The 18,120-nt window shown below is 43.2% G+C and overlaps 1 protein-coding gene across 3 annotated transcripts in view; it reads right to left on the bottom strand.

Annotated features, from left to right (window-relative positions):
- The window catches only part of LOC117354053 (ATP synthase subunit C lysine N-methyltransferase-like), a 73,155-nt gene that overhangs the window by 54,943 nt on the left and 92 nt on the right, over positions 1-18,120 (bottom strand). The window contains exons 1-2 of one of the 3 annotated variants that reach the window (XM_033930852.1): positions 17,929-18,115; positions 5,285-5,453 (exon numbers count right to left, since the gene is read on the bottom strand). The exons of 1 other annotated variant lie outside the window; for it this stretch is intronic. The gene's annotated coding sequence lies outside the window, so the exon portion shown is untranslated. Of the gene's footprint in view, positions 1-5,284; positions 5,454-17,928; positions 18,116-18,120 lie in introns of those variants that run through there. One more of the 3 variants, XM_033930833.1, reaches the window with a different exon arrangement.

The raw sequence follows: 18,120 nt of genomic DNA, 5'->3' as shown, positions 1-18,120 counted from the left end.
GAGTGTAGGCCTCCTTGAGATCCAGAGAGCATAACCAATCGTTCTGCTCGATTAGGGGATAAAGAGAGGCAAGGGTCAGCATGCGGAACCGTTCCCTGACCAAAAACTTGTTGAGGACCCGAAGGTCCAAAATGGGACGCAGATCGCCCGTCTTCTTCGGGACCAGGAAGTACCGGGAGTAAAACCCCTGGTTTTGTTGATCCACCGGTACCGGCTCGACGGCCTGAAGCCGGAGCAAAGCCTGAGCTTCCTGGAGAAGAAGAGCGGTCTGTGTGGAGTTGGAAGGATACTCTCTTGGAGGATGGTCCGGGGGGACCCGTTGGAAATGAAGAGAGTATCCCTCTCTTACGATGGAGAGGACCCAGAGGTCCGTGGTGATCGACTCCCATCGATGACAAAAATGATGGAGGCGACCCCCTATGGGAAAATATGGGGTAGACAGAACGAGATCGGTTATGCTCCCTGGAGGAAAGTCAAAAAGGCTGAGTAGCCTTGGGAGCAGCCGGCATCTGAGGCTTTTGCTGAGTCTTCTGAGGCGGCTGTCGCTTTGCAGGCTGTCTCGCGGGAGGGGCCTGCCTCGGTTGATAACGCCTTTGGTAGATTATAGGCGGTCTAGAAGGACGAGACTGTTGTGGTTTAGGCTTAGGCCTCATGATAGACTGGAAAGATTTTTCGTGGTCTGACAGTTTTTTAGTAACAGTCTCGACAGACTCATCGAACAGATCCGCTCCCGCACAAGGCACATTTGCAAGTCTGTCTTGGAGATTCGGATCCATATCAATGGTGCGAAGCCAAGCCAGTCGACGCATGGCGACCGAGCAGGCCGCAGCACGAGCCGAGAGCTCGAAAGCATCATAGGAGGATTGCATCAATTGGAGGCGCAACTGGGACAGGGTCGCCACCACCTCCTCAAACTCAAACCGAGCCTCAGCATCGATGAAAGGTGTGAACTTGCGGAGTACCGGCAAGAAAAAATCCAAATAGGACGAGAAGAAAAAATTGTAATTGAGCACTCGAGTCGCCATCATTGAATTTTGATAGATACGTCTACCAAACTTATCCATCGTTCTCCCTTCCCTGCCAGGAGGCACGGAAGCGTAGACTTGGGAGGGGTGCGAACGTTTAAGGGAAGACTCGACTAGGAGGGACTGATGAGAGAGTTGAGCTCCCTCAAACCCCTTGTGGTGCACGATGCGGTATCGAGCATCCAACTTGCTAGGTACCGCAGGTATGGAATACGGTGTCTCCAAACACCGCATGAGAGTCTGGTCAAGTAACTTATGCAGGGGAAGCCGAAGTGTCTCCGCCGGAGGATGAGGTAAATGCATGGTGTCCAGATACTCCTTAGAGTACTTCGACCCAGTATCTAAGGTCACATCCAAGTCATCCGCCATCTGTCTGAGAAAGGATGAAAAGGAAAGTTGGTCCGCCAAGGCCGGCCGGCGAGACGGACTAGAAGACGTGGAAGCCTCCGGTTCCAGGGAGAGCTGGGAGCGGCATGGAGAGTATGAGGTAGATGGTTCTTCATACTCCGGTCCCTCTGGCTGGGATAAATCTGAGGATGAGTATCCTATACGCTGCATTTTCTTCTGTGGAGACACCTCTGAATGACGCGAGGAGTGTCTAGAAGAATGTCGAGATCGATGCCCCTCCCGATGCCGGGATGGGGAACGTGATCTTCGATGCATCGATCGATCCCTCGAAGCCTCGAAGGAATGGATTGGACTCGATGCAGTGGAGCGCATGGGAGGCAACGATGCCGACTCACGCAGTGCCACCCAAGTCTGGTATGGAGTGCGAAAGAACTCCTCCTGCGATGCAGTATGCCCAGGACTCCGATTATCAGGGGCCGATGTAGTACCCTGGTGACGTGGAGGTGTAATGGGCTCTAAAGGCGGCATGTCAGAAAGGGAAGCCCGCCTAGTGGGTTCCGCCGCCCTCCGCCGCTCCCCCTCGTCGAGCAGGGAAATCGAACGACGAGGAGGAGGAGGAGGGGGCGGACCGCTCTCCGGGACCGGGACCGTAGTATCGCCCTGAATATTAGCGATAAGCCTCGGTCCCATCGTCCGCATGAGCTCAACAAATTGAGCTTCGAGCAGGGATTTAAGCGATGCCGATATGGAGGGATCCGCACCGAAAGGGGGTCCTCCTGCACGGTCATCGCGTTCCTTCGTGGTCGAGTGCTTCTGCTTGGTAGCTTTGGGCACTTTTATGACCACGGGAGGAACAGTGGAAGGCGGTACCTGAACCGAGGAGACGGGAGCAGGAACCGATGCTGAACTCGATGCAGAAGCCGGTGTGAACGATGCTGGCTTCACGATGCTCGATGCATGAGTCGCAGATGCAGGCTTCGAACAGACCGGTGAAACATCTGTCGAGGTCGAAGCAGATGGCTCCTTAGAAGACTCCATCTTAAACATGGACTCCCAAAGTAAGCAGCGCCGTTTAAAAGAGCGCGCTGTGAGCGTGGAACAAGGCCGGCACGATTTCGGAACGTGTTCTGGACCAAGACACTGAAGACAGCGCCGGTGTGGGTCCGTCAACGAAATCGCACGCTGGCACTTGCTGCACTTTTTAAAACCGGTGATAGGCCGGGACATAGGCCGGAAAAGTGACGTTGCTAGGTCGAAGGAGCTAGGTCGCAGCCACGAGGCCGGCCCGGCCGAACCGCCGGACGAAATAATTGTAACTTTTTTTTTTTTTAAATAGAAATAAAAGTCAAAGAAAGTAAGTAAAACAATAAAACGCGGGGAAAGAAGGCAAAATACTGAAATTTCAGTCAGCGCAGAATTGAAGAGAACTTCTCAGCTCCGCGGAAAGAAAAGAACTGAGGAGACGCGCCCGGTACATCGGGCGGGAAGGCACTGGCGCATGCGCGGTGCGGGCATCTCGAAACTTCTGAGTTTCTTCAAGCAAGACATGCTTGCAAGATGTCCGTATCGGGGCTCTGTCGGATGACATCACCCACTAGTGAGAATACCTGCCTGCTTGTCCTGGGATAATTATTCTTATGTTTTCTATTGTTGGATGTAAGTGCTGTTTTTTCATATAACTTGTATGAATTCTTGTATGCACTATTTTAGATTGAAAATGAATAAAGATATACAGTCAAACCTCGGTTTACGAGTGCCGCGGTTTGTGAGTGTTTTGCAAAACATTTGCAAAATCTGCGCCTCGCAAACCGAGCATTGACTCGATTTGCAAGTTTCCCCCGCCATGATCCGGCATCCTCCCCTGCTTGCGTCGCGCCCCCCCCCCCCCGTGATCTGGCATCCCCCAAACACAATCTCTTACCCCGATGTGGCACCGGCACCGGCACCAGCACCAATGCACAGGACATGCCCGAAAATCCTCCCTCTTGCTTAACTGGGCCTTGAGCCTTGGGCCTTAGTTGCTATATAACACTGCCTCATGAACCTTTAGAAACATAATGGCAGATAAAAGCCAAATAGTCCATCTAGTCTGCCCATCCGCAGTAACCATTATCTCTTTTTCTCTCCGAGATCCCACGTGCCTATCCCATGCTGTCTTGAATTCAGACAGTCTCTGTCTCCACTACTTCTTCTGGGAGACTGTTCCACACATCTATCACATCTTAACTTCATCCTATCCCCTCTCATTCCAGAGCTTCAATTGAATGAGACTCGACACATGCACATTTATGCCACGTAGATATTTAAATGACTATCATATCTCCCCTCTCCTGCCTTTCCTCTACAGTACATATTGAGATCTTTAAATCTGTCCCTATGTGTCTTATGATGATGTACCATTTTAGTAGCCTTTCTCTGGACCAACTCCATTCTTTTTATATCTTTTCGAATATGCTGTCTCCAGAATTGTACACAATATTCTAAATGAGGTCTCACCAGTCTTATACAGGGTACATTAATACCTTTTTTCCTAATGGCCATACCTCTTCCTATGCACCCTAGCATGCTTCTAGCTTTCACCGTCACCTTTTCAACCTGTTTGGCCACCTTAAGACCATCACATCCAATTACACCCAAGTCCCGCTCTTCTGTCATGCACAAAAGTTCTTCACCCCCTAAACCAGGGATGTCCAATCTGCAGCCCGAGGGCCACATGCGGGTCTGTGAAGTATTTTGTGCGGCCCCGGTCGAGGGCAATGCAGGGTTTTCCTTTGCTGCCCCTGGGTGTTTACCATCTTGCCAGCTCCCTCCTCTATCTTGCTGCAGTGTTTGTGCGGCTCCAGAAACATTTTTTTCGGCCAATGCGGCCCAGGGAAGCCAAAAGGTTGGACACCACTGCCCTAAACTGAACCGTTCCTTTGGGTTTTTGCAGCCCAAATGCATGACCTTGCATTCGTTAGTATTCAATTTTAGCTGTCAAATTTTAGACCATTCTTCAAGCTTCGCTAGGTCTTTCTTCATGTCATTCACACCATCCGGGGTGTCTACTTTATTGAAGATTTTGGTATCCGCAAAGAGGCAAATCTTACCTGACAGCCCTTCAGCAATATCACTTATAAAAATGTTTAAAAAAACAGGCCCAAAAATTGAACCTTGAGGCACACAACTGGTAACATCCCTTTCCTCAGAGCGATCTCCATTTACCACTACCCTCTGTCGTCTTCCTTTTAACCAGTTTCTGATCCAGCCCATCACTTTAGGGCCCATCCTAAGAGCACTTAATTTATTAGCCGTTCTGATACAGTATAGCAGTTTTCATGAGAGTTAAATATAAATATGCTCTGCATTCACTAAAACTCAATCTCCTCCCAAACATTTTCTCCTTAGCAAAAAATAAATAAATAAAAATTCTGATCCTCATGCCATCCGCATAACAACAAATCTCTCCAGTACCTGGAAAACTGAATAAATATAAAACCTCAAAAATTCCTAACTCAACATGCATATACTGCAGCACATATATCATATAACAGGAGGGAGGCCAAAAGGAACTCAGCCTTGCGGCAGAAATGCAACTACACAAGTCCTGATGCTGTGCTACTCCTTGGTTGTGTAAGTAGCAAACTGTGCACCAGAATTGAAAGCCTGCTAAGAATGGTTTACCATTTACATAACCTGGGAAGGAGCATGGCATCTGGTTTTTTTTTATAGCTGCATATCCTGTGAGTCCCAGCATCTCTCTACCCTCCAATCCCCACAGTCCAGGATCTCTCATACTCTTGTCTTCCCTCCATAGTTTGGCATTTCTCCCTCCCCACCACAAGTCTAGCATCTTTAGTGTCCCCTTCCCCCCTATAGAACCAACATCAATCCTGACCCCTCCCTCTACAAGTGTCAGTACCATGTCTTACCCATTCCTTCTGAAGGTCCAACACCTTTCCCTCCCTCCATGGGCGCAACACCTCTCCTCCTTCCTTCGTCAGCCAGACCCTTCTCCTGTCTCAGGTGCAGCACCTCTTCCTCCCTCAGGGATGGGCAAAAGAAAGGCTCTGGATCAGCCCAGGCAGCCTGTTATGGATGCTGTTGGTAATGAAGAGGTAACATTTCATGGTGGGGTTGGTGCTGGGGGAGGACAAGGAAGAAGTGCTGGATTTCCAGTAAAAGAGAGAATGAGATAAATTGCAGCCTTTACAAAAACAGCCCCCAATACAAAATGCTGTTCCGTTTACCAGCTTTGCTTCACATCTCACAGATGCATGTGACATGCTCATTGAAGATTACTGCATTAGGCTTTAAGCCACATGATCCAAACTCCAGTCCCAAGACTTGCATCAGATATTCCTGCACAGTGTGACCAGGGCTGTCTTAAGGGATAGATGTGTCCTAAGCCAGTTTGATTAGGTGGAATCCCTCCATCATATTGCTTCTGGCACCCCTCCCCCCCATGGGTCTGGCAAGCTGTGGTAATGATTCGCCTGCGTCAGATGCACTGAAGCCCATTAGGAACTGAATGGGTTTCAGTACATTTGCCGTGGCAGAATAACTACCATGACTTTCTAAAAGGGGTTCTTAGGTATTAGATATATGATTTTTTGTTCTAGAATATCTTCACTCCTTTTTGGATTTGAAGCAGCTCACTCTAGGCCAAGTCACCCAGTCTCCTGCAATTGTTTCCCGTCAATATCTGTTTTTCTTTAGTTAATAGTTACTGTATACGTGAATCCCCCCCCCCCCCCCAATATTTGTGGCCTAATAAATATGTCTGGGGTAATATTACAAGCAAACAGAGAAAAAGCCTCACCGACTAGCCCGCCTTCTTCGCAGGGCTTTAAACTAGGTAAATTGGGGGAGGGGACCTACTCATATACTGGTGTGGAAAGGAACTATCCTGATGGGACGAGTCGACACTCTGTTTCCGAGGTAAGGACCCAATTTGCAAACAGTTCTCTAGGAGCCACACAGACTCAGTCAGGAATAGCCTTACAGGAACTCAGCAAACACAAAGTGTGGAGGGCCATGTATGTTAATGCACACAGTTTAGGCAATAAAATTCTAGAACTGGAAACTGAAATAAGAGATGCCAACCTGGACGTGGTGGCAATATCCGAGACTTGGTTCACGGACGCACATGGGTGGGATATGGCTATACCGGGATACAATCTACTTCGTCAGGACAGAGAGGGCAGGTTAGGTGGAGGGGTAGCACTATACATTAAAGAGGACATCAAAACCACCAGGATCACTGATGTCAAGTATACCGGGGAGTCCCTCTGGGTAAACCTGGCAAGAGGTGGCAAAAAATGCCTATATCTTGGTGTGGTATACAGACCTCCAAGACAACCGGAAGACATGGACGCAGAATTAATTGAAGACATAGAGAATATAACTCTACAGGGCGACACTGTACTGCTAGGGGACTTCAACATGCCTGATGCAGACTGGAACACATTTTCAGCAACAACCAGCAGCAGCAGGAGGCTTTTGACCTCCATAAAAGGAGTACATCTCAGACAGATGGTGACGGAGCCCACTAGGGCCCAGGCGATCCTAGACCTGGTACTCACCAACGGGGAAAGCGTCTCAGAGGTCTCGGTAGGAGATACGCTAGCCTCCAGCGACCATAACATGGTATGGTTCAACCTTGGGAAAGAATCCCCTAAATCAATTACAAAAACAAAGGTGCTCAAATTCCGGGGCACCAACTTCGCACGCATGGGAGATTTCGTTCATCAGACGCTGCAGGACCAAGCAGAGACCGGCAATGTGGAAGCTATGTGGTCGTACCTGAAATCATCCATACACGAAGCAACTAATCGCTACATAAAATCAGTAGATAAACGGCAAAGAAACAACAAACCCCAATGGTTCACTGAAGAGATCTCGCACCTCATTAAGGAGAAGAAAAAAGCATTTCTTTCCTACAAACGTACGCAGATAAGAGAAACTAAAGTAGAATATAAGACCAGATCTGCAGCAGTCAAAACAGCAGTTAGGGAGGCCAAACTTCTAGTGGAAGAAACTCTGGCAAAAAACATTAAAAAAGGGGACAAATCCTTCTTTAGGTATATCAGTGATAGGAAAATGAACACAGACGGTATAGTACGCCTTAGACAACCGGACGGAAACTACACGGTGGCGGATTCAGAAAAAGCAGAACTACTAAATGAATATTTCTGCTCAGTCTTCACCTGCGAAGCACCGGGACACGGACCACAGTTGAAGGTAAAACAAGACATGGATGACCCGTTTCAGAATTTTGAGTTCACACCTGGGGACGTCTACAATGAACTGGCAAGACTAAAGGTAAACAAGGCCATGGGACCGGACAATTTACACCCAAGAGTGCTCAGAGAATTGAGAGATGTTCTAGCGGAACCGTTGGCAGTGCTCTTCAATCTCTCACTAAGTACGGGGAAAGTTCCGTTAGACTGGAAAACAGCCAACGTCGTTCCTCTACATAAAAAGGGTTGCAAGGCTGAGGCTGCGAACTATAGACCGGTAAGCCTCACCTCAATAGTGTGTAAACTCATGGAAACACTAATTAAGTATAAATTAGATACGATCCTGAACGAGGGAAATCTCCGGGATCCCAGTCAACATGGATTCACCAAGGGTAGGTCATGCCAGTCCAATCTAACCAGCTTCTTTGACTGGGTAACAAGAACACTGGACTCAGGAGAGTCCTTGGACGTCGTGTACCTGGACTTCAGCAAAGCGTTTGACAGCGTCCCACACCGCAGGCTGCTGAACAAGATGAAATCGATGGGATTAGGAGAGACTCTAACTGCATGGGTTAAAGATTGGCTTAGTGGCAGACTTCAGAGGGTGGTGGTTAACGGTACCCTCTCTAAAATGTCAGAGGTGACTAGCAGAGTGCCACAGGGTTCAGTCCTGGGCCCACTCCTCTTCAACATATTCATTAGGGATCTGACTCAAGGGCTTCAAGGCAAGGTAACCTTATTCGCTGATGACGCCAAATTATGCAATATAGTAAACGGCTATAATCTACAGGATGCTATGGAGCAAGACCTGTGTACTTTAGAAAATTGGTCCTCGATCTGGCAGCTGGGCTTCAACGCCAAGAAATGTAAGGTCATGCATCTCGGTAACGGAAATCCTTGCAGAACTTACACCCTGAATGGAGAAACTTTAACCAGGACTACGGCAGAACGAGACTTAGGAGTAATCATCAGTGCTGACATGAAAGCAGCCACTCAAGTGGAGAAGGCTTCATCTAAAGCACGGCAGATGATAGGTTGTATCAAAAGAAGCTTCGTCAACAGGAAGCCTGAAGTCATAATGCCATTGTACAGAGCCATGGTGAGACCTCATCTGGAATACTGTGTGCAATTCTGGAGGCCACATTATCGTAAGGATGTGCTCAGAATTGAATCGGTTCAGCGGATGGCCACCAGGATGGTCTCGGGGCTAAAGGGTCTCCCGTACGAAGAAAGACTGAGCAAATTGCAGCTCTACACTCTCGAAGAGCGTAGGGAAAGGGGAGACATGATTGAGACATTTAAATACATCACAGGCAGTGCTCCCTCTAAGCGGGCGGGTGTTGTGAGCAAAATTTTTTTCGCTGTGCGCTAAAAATATCGGGCGCCAGCAAGTTATGAGCCAACTCGCCCGATTCTCCTCTCGCCGCCCTGCCCGCCGTGCGCTGTGACGTGAAACTTGTGCGCTGGATGTAATATTTTGTGCGCCAGCGCACGCCAGCGCAGCTTAGAGGGAACACTGATCACAGGACGGGTCGAGGTGGAAGATGATGTCTTTCTTCTCAAGGGACCCTCGACCACAAGAGGACATCCGCTCAAACTCAGGGGAGGGAAGTTTCGTGGAGACGCCAGGAAGTACTTCTTCACAGAGAGAGTGATTGAGCATTGGAGCAAGCTTCCAGTGCAGGTGGTCGAGGCACGCAGCATCCCAGACTTCAAGAACAAATGGGATACCTATGTGGGATCCCTACGAGGGTCATGCCAAGGGATAGGGTCACTAGGGTATGGACTTGAATGAGGTCAGTAGAGTGACAGTACAATTACAATTATACTTTAGGGGGTCAGTAAACTTAAGAGGGTGGGTAAATGGTGTGGGCAGACTTGATGGGCTGTAGCCTTTATCTGCCGTCATCTTTCTATGTTTCTATGAGAGCTCTCCTTTCAACCAAAACTTGCACCTAGATATTCCTGGGGTAAAGTCTTGAAACCAGAAAATCATTTTGGGAGTCATCTGGGACTTGGAACGCACTGAGAAAGACTGTTAGAGCACTAGACTACAATTGTAGAGCAGTGTGCTGCAGTCAAGAGGTTTCCTGACCAACAGGCCTAACATTCTAGAGCCATCACAGCAGCAGGAACACAAAGTTGTGACTGCTTAAAGTACTTTTCCTTATCCTAAAGTAAAAAAAAAGTCACCGGTTGGACTTTGCCTGGGACAGCATTGTCCCCACATAGCAAAATGCCTTAGCCATGTGTGAACCCTCCTAGTGGTGATATGATTCAGGAAAGGCCAGGAAGACCCAAAATAATGCTTCTGATATAAAATCAGCTCACAAAGTTTCAACACACACATTCACATAATATCTGAGCCATCTCAGCTTTATCTGAATATCCAAGTGTGGGATGACTAGCCTGGCTTGCTCGGAGCAATTAGCAAACACTTTTCACAAAAAAAACAAAAAACACTTTGCTATATTGTTTGCCCCACACCAATCAAAGAATATAACCATGGCTTACCTCAGTCAGCTGCTACAGGCATCAGTCTGTTATCCCAAGGCCTGCCTCTGCCCACTTCTAGGGAAAACTTGAGAGTTCCTCTTTCTACCTAGGGGACCTCTCTAGAATGAACCTAGCCTGGGTAGAAATACCTACCTCCTTTGAATCCTGCCATCCTGTGAATCCTGCCTCTTAGCACTGAGCCCCAAAGTTCAGGGTATTCTGAGACATGTAGTTCATTCTCTTTCTGATAAGCGTCCCCTGCTGCCTGGGGGCATAGCATTTACATGGAGGAGGGAAGGAGAGACAGGGGTGGGATCCCTCATGTCCCAGCCCATCACTGGACCACCGAGTCTTGAAGCAAGCCCTGTGGAGGTCTGATTAGGTCGGGGAGTGGGGGCAGGTAGGCGATAGCCCGAATATAAGTCGAGACCCCCATTTTTTGGGCCGCAAAATCTCGGCTTATATTCAAGCATGTACAGTACCTCAGTGTCTCACAGCTTCCTCACACAGAGCCTGATAGTGCAAACAGCTCTGCACCACAGACCTTCCTAAAATCCTCAAGACAATAGATCACTCCCCAAGGCTCCAGACCCTCAGTTCTCAAAATAACATTTAGCTTTAAGAAAAAAAAAAAAAAAAAATAGTTTCAGGTTTTACAAACTTCACACAATGATGTATACTAGTTAAGGGCTCTGCAAATTAGTAATCAGAAAGAGCAGGAATGAACTCCAGCAGAAAAACAGCTGAACACCAAATTAAATTTAAAACATTTGCCTCAAACACCTGTACTACTAGGAAATCTGAGCTGAATCAGTGGGTTTACACAGGGATTAAAACTCTTTGTTTCCCAGTACTTAATACCTCCTTTTAGCAAAAGGAGTTAAAAATTACAGTTTAAATTCTGAAATACGCATCAAAAGTTCTATCACTTTTTCTGTGAAATATAATTCCAAACTTAATTTAGAAGTCTCAATAAATCACGAGAATAAGCAGGTGATAGGTTGACCAACGACTCACAAGTTTCAAGTTTTATTAGCATTTGATTGATCGCTTATTACAAACTAAGCGATGAACAATTTATTTAAAATAAATAGAATTTTCGAAGTACAACAATAAGTTGGGTTCTGATACAAACAGACAAAACAGACTGACATGATACATAAGGAAAAAAAAAGAAAACGGGAGGGAACAGTTACAATATTTAATCTTTTACATAATCTAAAAAAGAAGAAGAAGGGGCAAGAAAAAACATGTGGAAAGGGAATGTGAAAATTGGATAAAAAGTAATTTTAAAAATAGAAAATTAAACATAATGCGTTTTTAAACGTTAAAAGCATCTTTAAATAAAAAAGTTTTTAAAATGGTTTTGAATTTATTAAGATCTTTAACTTCTCTTATATAAAGTGGTAAATTATTCCAAGTTTGGGGGGCCATTACAGAAAATATGTCTAATCGTCTGGTGCCAATTATCTTCAAGGATGGAATCATTAATTGTCCTTGCGATGAAGAGCGGAGGGATCGTGTTGCATTATAGGGAATAAGTAACCTATCTATGAATTGTGGTTCATGCGTAGTTAATGTTTTAAATACTAATAGGGAAATTTTGTAAATTATACGTTGGTTGATAGGCAGCCAGTGTGAATCAATAAGGAAAGGAGTGACATGATCAAATTTTTTTCCGTTATGAATAATTTTAACTGCGGTGTTTTGTATTATTTGTAGTCGTTTCTTTTCCTTTTGGCTAATATTCAGCAATAGTGAATTACAATAGTCGAGCTTGGCAATCACTAAAGAATGAATTAAAATATTTAATGATTTGGGTTCCAAGAATTTCGACACAGATCGAATCATGCGCAAGCGATAAAAACAACTTTTGACAATATTACTGATATGATCATGGTATGTAAAATTTTGATCAATTGTGACTCCGAGTATTTTTAATGATGATACAAGCTCTATGGGAATATTGTCAATTGAGAATGGGGTTATTGGCGTTAATCTCGATTTGATAGGAAAAAGTAATGCTTTAGTCTTAATTATGTTTAGAGCTAATCTGTTTTGAAAAAGCCAGTTTTTGATTTTTGAAAGTTTTTGATTGATTAAATGTATTTCAGTTGAATTTTCAGGATTGAGGGGGTGGATCAATTGAATATCATCCGCGTAGGCATATGTAGTAAAGCCTATGGACTGAGCTAGACTTAGTAGGGGAGAAAGAAAGATATTAAAGAGTAAAGGAGATAAAATAGATCCTTGAGGGATACCAAAGTCATGCGCAAAAGAGTTAGAGACTGAGTTATTGAAATGAACTATAGATAATCGATTAGATAGAAATGAAGTGAACCATTCTAAAGTTAGATCACATACCCCTATAGTTTTTAATCTGTTTAGGAGTAGTGAATGATCAATGGTATCGAATGCTGCAGAGAGATCGAGAGAGAAAAGTATGACAGAGTTGTGATGGTCCAAATGATAATTAATGTTGGTTGTTAACCCTATTAATGAATATTCTGTGTTATGATTTTTTCTGAAACCTGTTTGGTTGGGATGTAAAACGTTAGTAGATTTTACAAAATCGGATAGTTGATTAAACACTACTCTTTCAGCTATTTTTCCCATAAATGGGATATTGGCAATAGGACGGTAGTTCATAGGGTCGTCAGAGTTTATTTTGCGGTCCTTTATTAAAGGATGAATGATTGCTGTTTTCCATATGGTGGGGAAAGTACCTGATTTGAGACTTTTTAGTATTAAGGAATGTATAAATGGGCCAAAACAAGAAAAATATTTTTTTAATATAAAAGGAGATATGATTTCCGATGAAGAGCCTTTTAAATTGATTTTTTGGATAATATCTTTAATTTCTGTTAAAGAAGGATAGTTAAAAGTAGAACATTTAGAATAAGGAAATTGATGGTCATTTGTAGTGTCTGTTGAAATAACAGGAGAAGGTGATTGAAAAATTTTTCGAATAGTTTTAATTTTATCACAGAAAGTATTAGCTAAGTCTTGTGCTGTCAAGTTTAATTGATTTATATCTTTTTGTAAATTGGGAGTAATGGATTTTAAAATAGAATAGAGTATTGATGGGTTTTTGGCTTTTATAATTTTGTTTGAATAATAAGATCGTTTAACGTCATTAATTTTTGATTTATAAAGAAAAGATTTTTCTTTGAAAAGTTTCAGATTTTCATATGATTTATTTTTACGCCATTTCCTCTCCAATGATCTAAGTTGTTTTTTTATTAGAGAAAGCTCGTAAGAATACCAAGGATTGTGGGTTTTCCGAGAGGAGATGGTTTTATTAATGAGTGGTGCTTCTTTGTCCAATAATTTCTGAATGGTTAAATTCCATATTGTAAGATGATCATCTAAGGAGTTAGTTTCAGATAGTAGACAGTTAGAGTTAAGAAAAGAGGAAATTATAGATGATTCTAAGTTGGAGTAATCCCGATAAGAGATTGTTTTAGATAAAGATGATAATATTTTTTTATTGTTAATAGATAATCTAAATGTGATGAGGTGGTGGTCAGACCAAGGTAATGATGTATTTTGAACATTAAAAAACATAGAACGATCAGCGTTAGAAATTAAGATGGTGTCTAGAGTATGTCCAGCTGTATGTGTCGCATCTAAGATTAATGATTGTAAGTTCAGAGCATGAATATAATTAATGAATTCACAAGTTACTGAGTTCGAGTGTTCGTCAAAATGTATATTGAAGTCTCCTAAAATTAAAGGATGTTCTGATCCAGAACAAAAGTCAAAAATCAAGTTTTGTAATTGAGATAGACAGTTTTGAGTTATTGGCGGAGGGATATAAAGTAAAAGGATGTCTATTTTTGGATTGATAGTTAGTTTGATTTGCAGAAACTCAATTGGCACTTTTCCTGAAGAATGATCGACAGATTTTATAATATTGTTAGAGTAGATGATGGCTAATCCGCCTCCTTTTTGTTTGTAACGATGATTATATACAAAAGAGTAATTAGTAGGGCAACAATAAGAAAGGTAGGCTTCTTCACCTTCTGTAAGCCAAGATTCCGTTAGGCAGAGAATATGAAAATTTTGAGAAAGGAGTAGCTCTTTAATTAAATGAAATTTCCCTTTTATCGATCTTACGTTAATTAGACCTATTTTTAAGTTCATTTGTTTGTGAATATTGATTACTGAGGAAATTGTTGAAAGCGGATGAGAAGTTTGTGGTGTAATTTGGATATTTGAAGGCTGACGTGGAATATGATTATTTGATTTGGGAGGACGAAAGCCCCAGTGAACAGGAATGTTCTCTGGTGGGTTTGAAAAAGGGGATGATTTATTAAGAATTTGTTGAGTCATAATTAGTGAGTATAAGAGAATGAATGTGAATAAATAATTAAAATAAAAACGTTGAAAAGTGAGTTGTATAATAATAAAAAGTTTTTTAAGAGAAATGAGGATAGTAAAGATAAAAACCAAGATAAAAGTAAAAATGGAAACGCCCTCAGGTTGCGCACGAAGGAGCGCACTCACACAAACTCAGCTGTATTTTGTTTTACAGCTTTTTCAGTACACACTTAAGTTCATCATCCCATAAACAGGTTTAATCTGGAGCATTTCTCAAAAATCAAACATTTGCAGGAAATAATTAAAAGATCCATTCCTTCCAGACATATACAAACTTAAGAGAAGACCTAGAAACTTTCATATAGCAGCTACCAACCATTTCCTCACTAATAACCTGTGCTGCCTTAATCTCTCTGCTTTCCTCTCACAATAACGTTTCTGGGACTCTTTATGCAGCTTCCTGCTGGAGACTCTCTCTCTCATCTCCCTGCAGCTCACAGGCTTTGTGCATAGACACAGCCCTCATTATTCCCCTCCTTCCTCTCCTATGTAAGTGCTTTCAATTTATTTTCTTCCTGTTACAGATGCATGTCCAGAACAAAGGGGATCCAAAGTCATGCGCCATGTACTTCACATAGAAGGGAGTAAAGAGTTGAAATCTGCAGGTAGTACTAAGACACCACAGAAGTGTACAAAAACAAGTTCAAGTGTGCCCCAAACGAATTACTGTGTGGAGGTACTTTCCGGTGTACTCAAGATAGCATCATGCAACAGGAGTGTTATTTCAACTCACAATCACTTCTCCACTTTCTCGAGTGAAGCTTGGTCTTCCCGGTACTACCCTATTATATAAAGAGAGCCTTAAGGATTTTGGTAAAATGGGGTGAATGTATGGTTTTCAGGTGCAAGAAATTGATTTAGGTACAGCAAAAATCATTTGGGGGGTCATCCAGGGCTTGGAATGGACCAAGAAAGACTGTTGGAGCAACAGAGGTTTGGAATGCACCAAGAAAGACTGTCAGAGCAGCGTGCTGCAGTCAAAATGATTCCTGACTGACAGAACCAGCATCCCCTAACCATCACGGCAAGAGGAACACAAAGTTGTGACTATTTGAAGTACTCCATTTCCTAAGTCACTTTCTCTTTAGCAAAGGGGTTCTGAAGGAAACCGAGGCTGAGGGAAGATATATGGAATGTAAGGAAGAATACATCTAAAATTAAAACTAATTCAAAGATAACTGCAGCACATTGATCAGACATTCCTACAGAAGCTTAGCCAGGCTGCAAGAACAAAACAAGACAATGTTGCTAAGGTACTGTCTCTAAAGGCACTACTCCCACCTTCCCCTACAGCCCATTAGTCAGACATTTCTAAAGAACCCTGGCCAGCTAATAGGCTGCAGGGAAAAGTCAAGCTGAAAGTTGATGTCTCATAAGCAATTGGTCCTATCTCCTCTGCAGCTTATTGTCTGGCGAAGGAATCTTTGAGCAATGGACTGAAAGCACACAACACAGAAGAGCTGCAGTGTTGTTAAGGAGTTGCGACGGGAAGAGAGGCTGAGGAAACACATATGGAATGAAAAAGAAAGAATAGAGTAGAACTAAATGCAAGCTGGGGGAGGCATGCACAGTGATACAAAGATAAATGGCTGAGGAATGGGTTGAAGAAACAGATGAGGACAGGGAAAGAACTGCATGGAATTCAAACAGTAGAGGGTTCTAAGAGAGAATAAGGTTGGTGAAAGTACTACTAAGGGGTGAGGAAAGGGATGAAAGTGGCAAGAGAGGTGAGACTATTTTCATTTACAATTTTAAGACTGCTCCTCCCCACAGCTCAGTGAGCCCAAGAATCACCGGGTAGGAATATGCACCCCAATATCTTTACAAAATAACTCAACCCCCCCTCCCCCGCTCCAATCATAACAATCACCCACTTTCCTGAGCAAAGCTTGGTCTTCCAGGTAAGAATGAGTTAAGTTTTTAAAGCTGTTCTTAAGTTGGATTTGTATGTAACTCAGAACTTGTAGATGTTAAGATTCTTGCTGTTTACCTCTGCTCCCAGCTGACCAAAGGGCCAACTGTCCCTACCAGTATTCCCTCTAAGGTACAGCATGCACAGCCACACACTGTTCTTAATGTGGCCATCATTCCTGAATCTACTGCAGAAGTGTAGGACTCTATGCCACTGGAAATACTGCTCAGTGAAATCAAATGAAGCCGCAACTGTGTAAGTCAGGCGTCTGTAACTCAGGGACTACCTGTACTGTAATAAAATAAAAAGTTTACATGAATACAGAAAACTTTATTGAAAACAAAGTGTCACACAGACTAACACTAGACTAACTTGCACAGTAACATTATAATTATGAATTTGGTAATTATTAATTACTGTAGTTGCCGAGTCACAAAATGTGAGTCCATTTAACTGAAGTCCAGATAATCAAGTTTCTACTGTATTTTGATCATATTATAACAGACATACAAACTGGCTAGAATTATGAAATTTTGTCAAATGTAACATCTAGTATAAAGGCTTCAAATTTAACTACTCAATCTCATTTTACATAATCATTTGTCACATCATTTTTCTTATTTTAAAAACTACCAATATATTCACTTTCAGGTCTACTTTTAATAGGCTGCAATAGCCAATGGATGATTGTATTTCATATACTGGTACAATTGCTCAAAAGGGTTAAAGCACCCGCAGCAAATACAGGACTAATTTACTCTTTGTGACTCTGTACAGCCCTGTGTGCATCTGGTAGTGCTAAAGAAATAACAGTAGTAGTAGAATTTATTTATTTATTCAATTTTTCTATACCGTTCTCCCAGGGGAGTTCAGAACGGTTTACATGAATTTATTCAGGTACTCAATCATTTTCCCCTGTCTGTCCCGGCAGGCTCACAATCTACCTAATGTACCTGGGGCAATAGGGGAATTAAGTGACTTGCCCAGGGTCACAAGGAGCAGCGTGGGTTTGAACCCACAACCTCAGCGCCACACACTCCCCACTTATTTATTTAGTCCAAGCGGTCACGAAAAATATTTTAATTTCTGGGGAAAAAGTTGCAGGCCTGGATTTAGCACAAGCAACTCTCTACGACTGCAAAATGTATTCTCAGGCCAAAGAGGTGCTTCAAAAGGGTGCTACTAAATTCTTCCTCGGCTTCTTTGCTAATTTTTGACCCCGTCTCCCACTCTCTTTTCTCTAGGACCTACTATCTGGTCTTGCCTACTAGCACAGACATTTTTCAATCCAGCCCTGTAAAGCTAGAAATGATATATATATATATATATATATATACAGTATATATTAGGTAAATTCTTAAGCTAAACGATTTGCAGCTTAATCTTCTAAACTATTTCACAAATTTTGTGTACAGGCCTTTTTAAGCTAAAACCAACCAACCCTATAATAAATTACCAAGAATAAAGAGGGTGGGGTATAAGAAAAGTTTTAATTGCTCTCGAGAAACCAAGGAGAGAGTCATAAGCATTAAAATGTTCTCACATTTCATGCCTCTTGAAGAAAACACATCGCAACACACTCAGCTCCTTCAAGGCACATTCGCAGCTGTAAACTGCAGGAGAACGAGAAAAAGAAAGCAAAAACAAAAAAAGGAAAACGGAGACTGAACCTCAGGCTGACCACCCCTACAAGCAATCGGAGGCAGACACTAAACACTACCACGCCCCTCGCTTA

This window comes from Geotrypetes seraphini, chromosome 1 (genome assembly GCF_902459505.1).
Source record: "Geotrypetes seraphini chromosome 1, aGeoSer1.1, whole genome shotgun sequence".
Lineage (NCBI taxonomy): Eukaryota > Metazoa > Chordata > Amphibia > Gymnophiona > Dermophiidae > Geotrypetes > Geotrypetes seraphini.
Note: the sequence above shows the minus strand (reverse complement) of the source record. Positions and strands in the feature narration are given on the sequence as shown.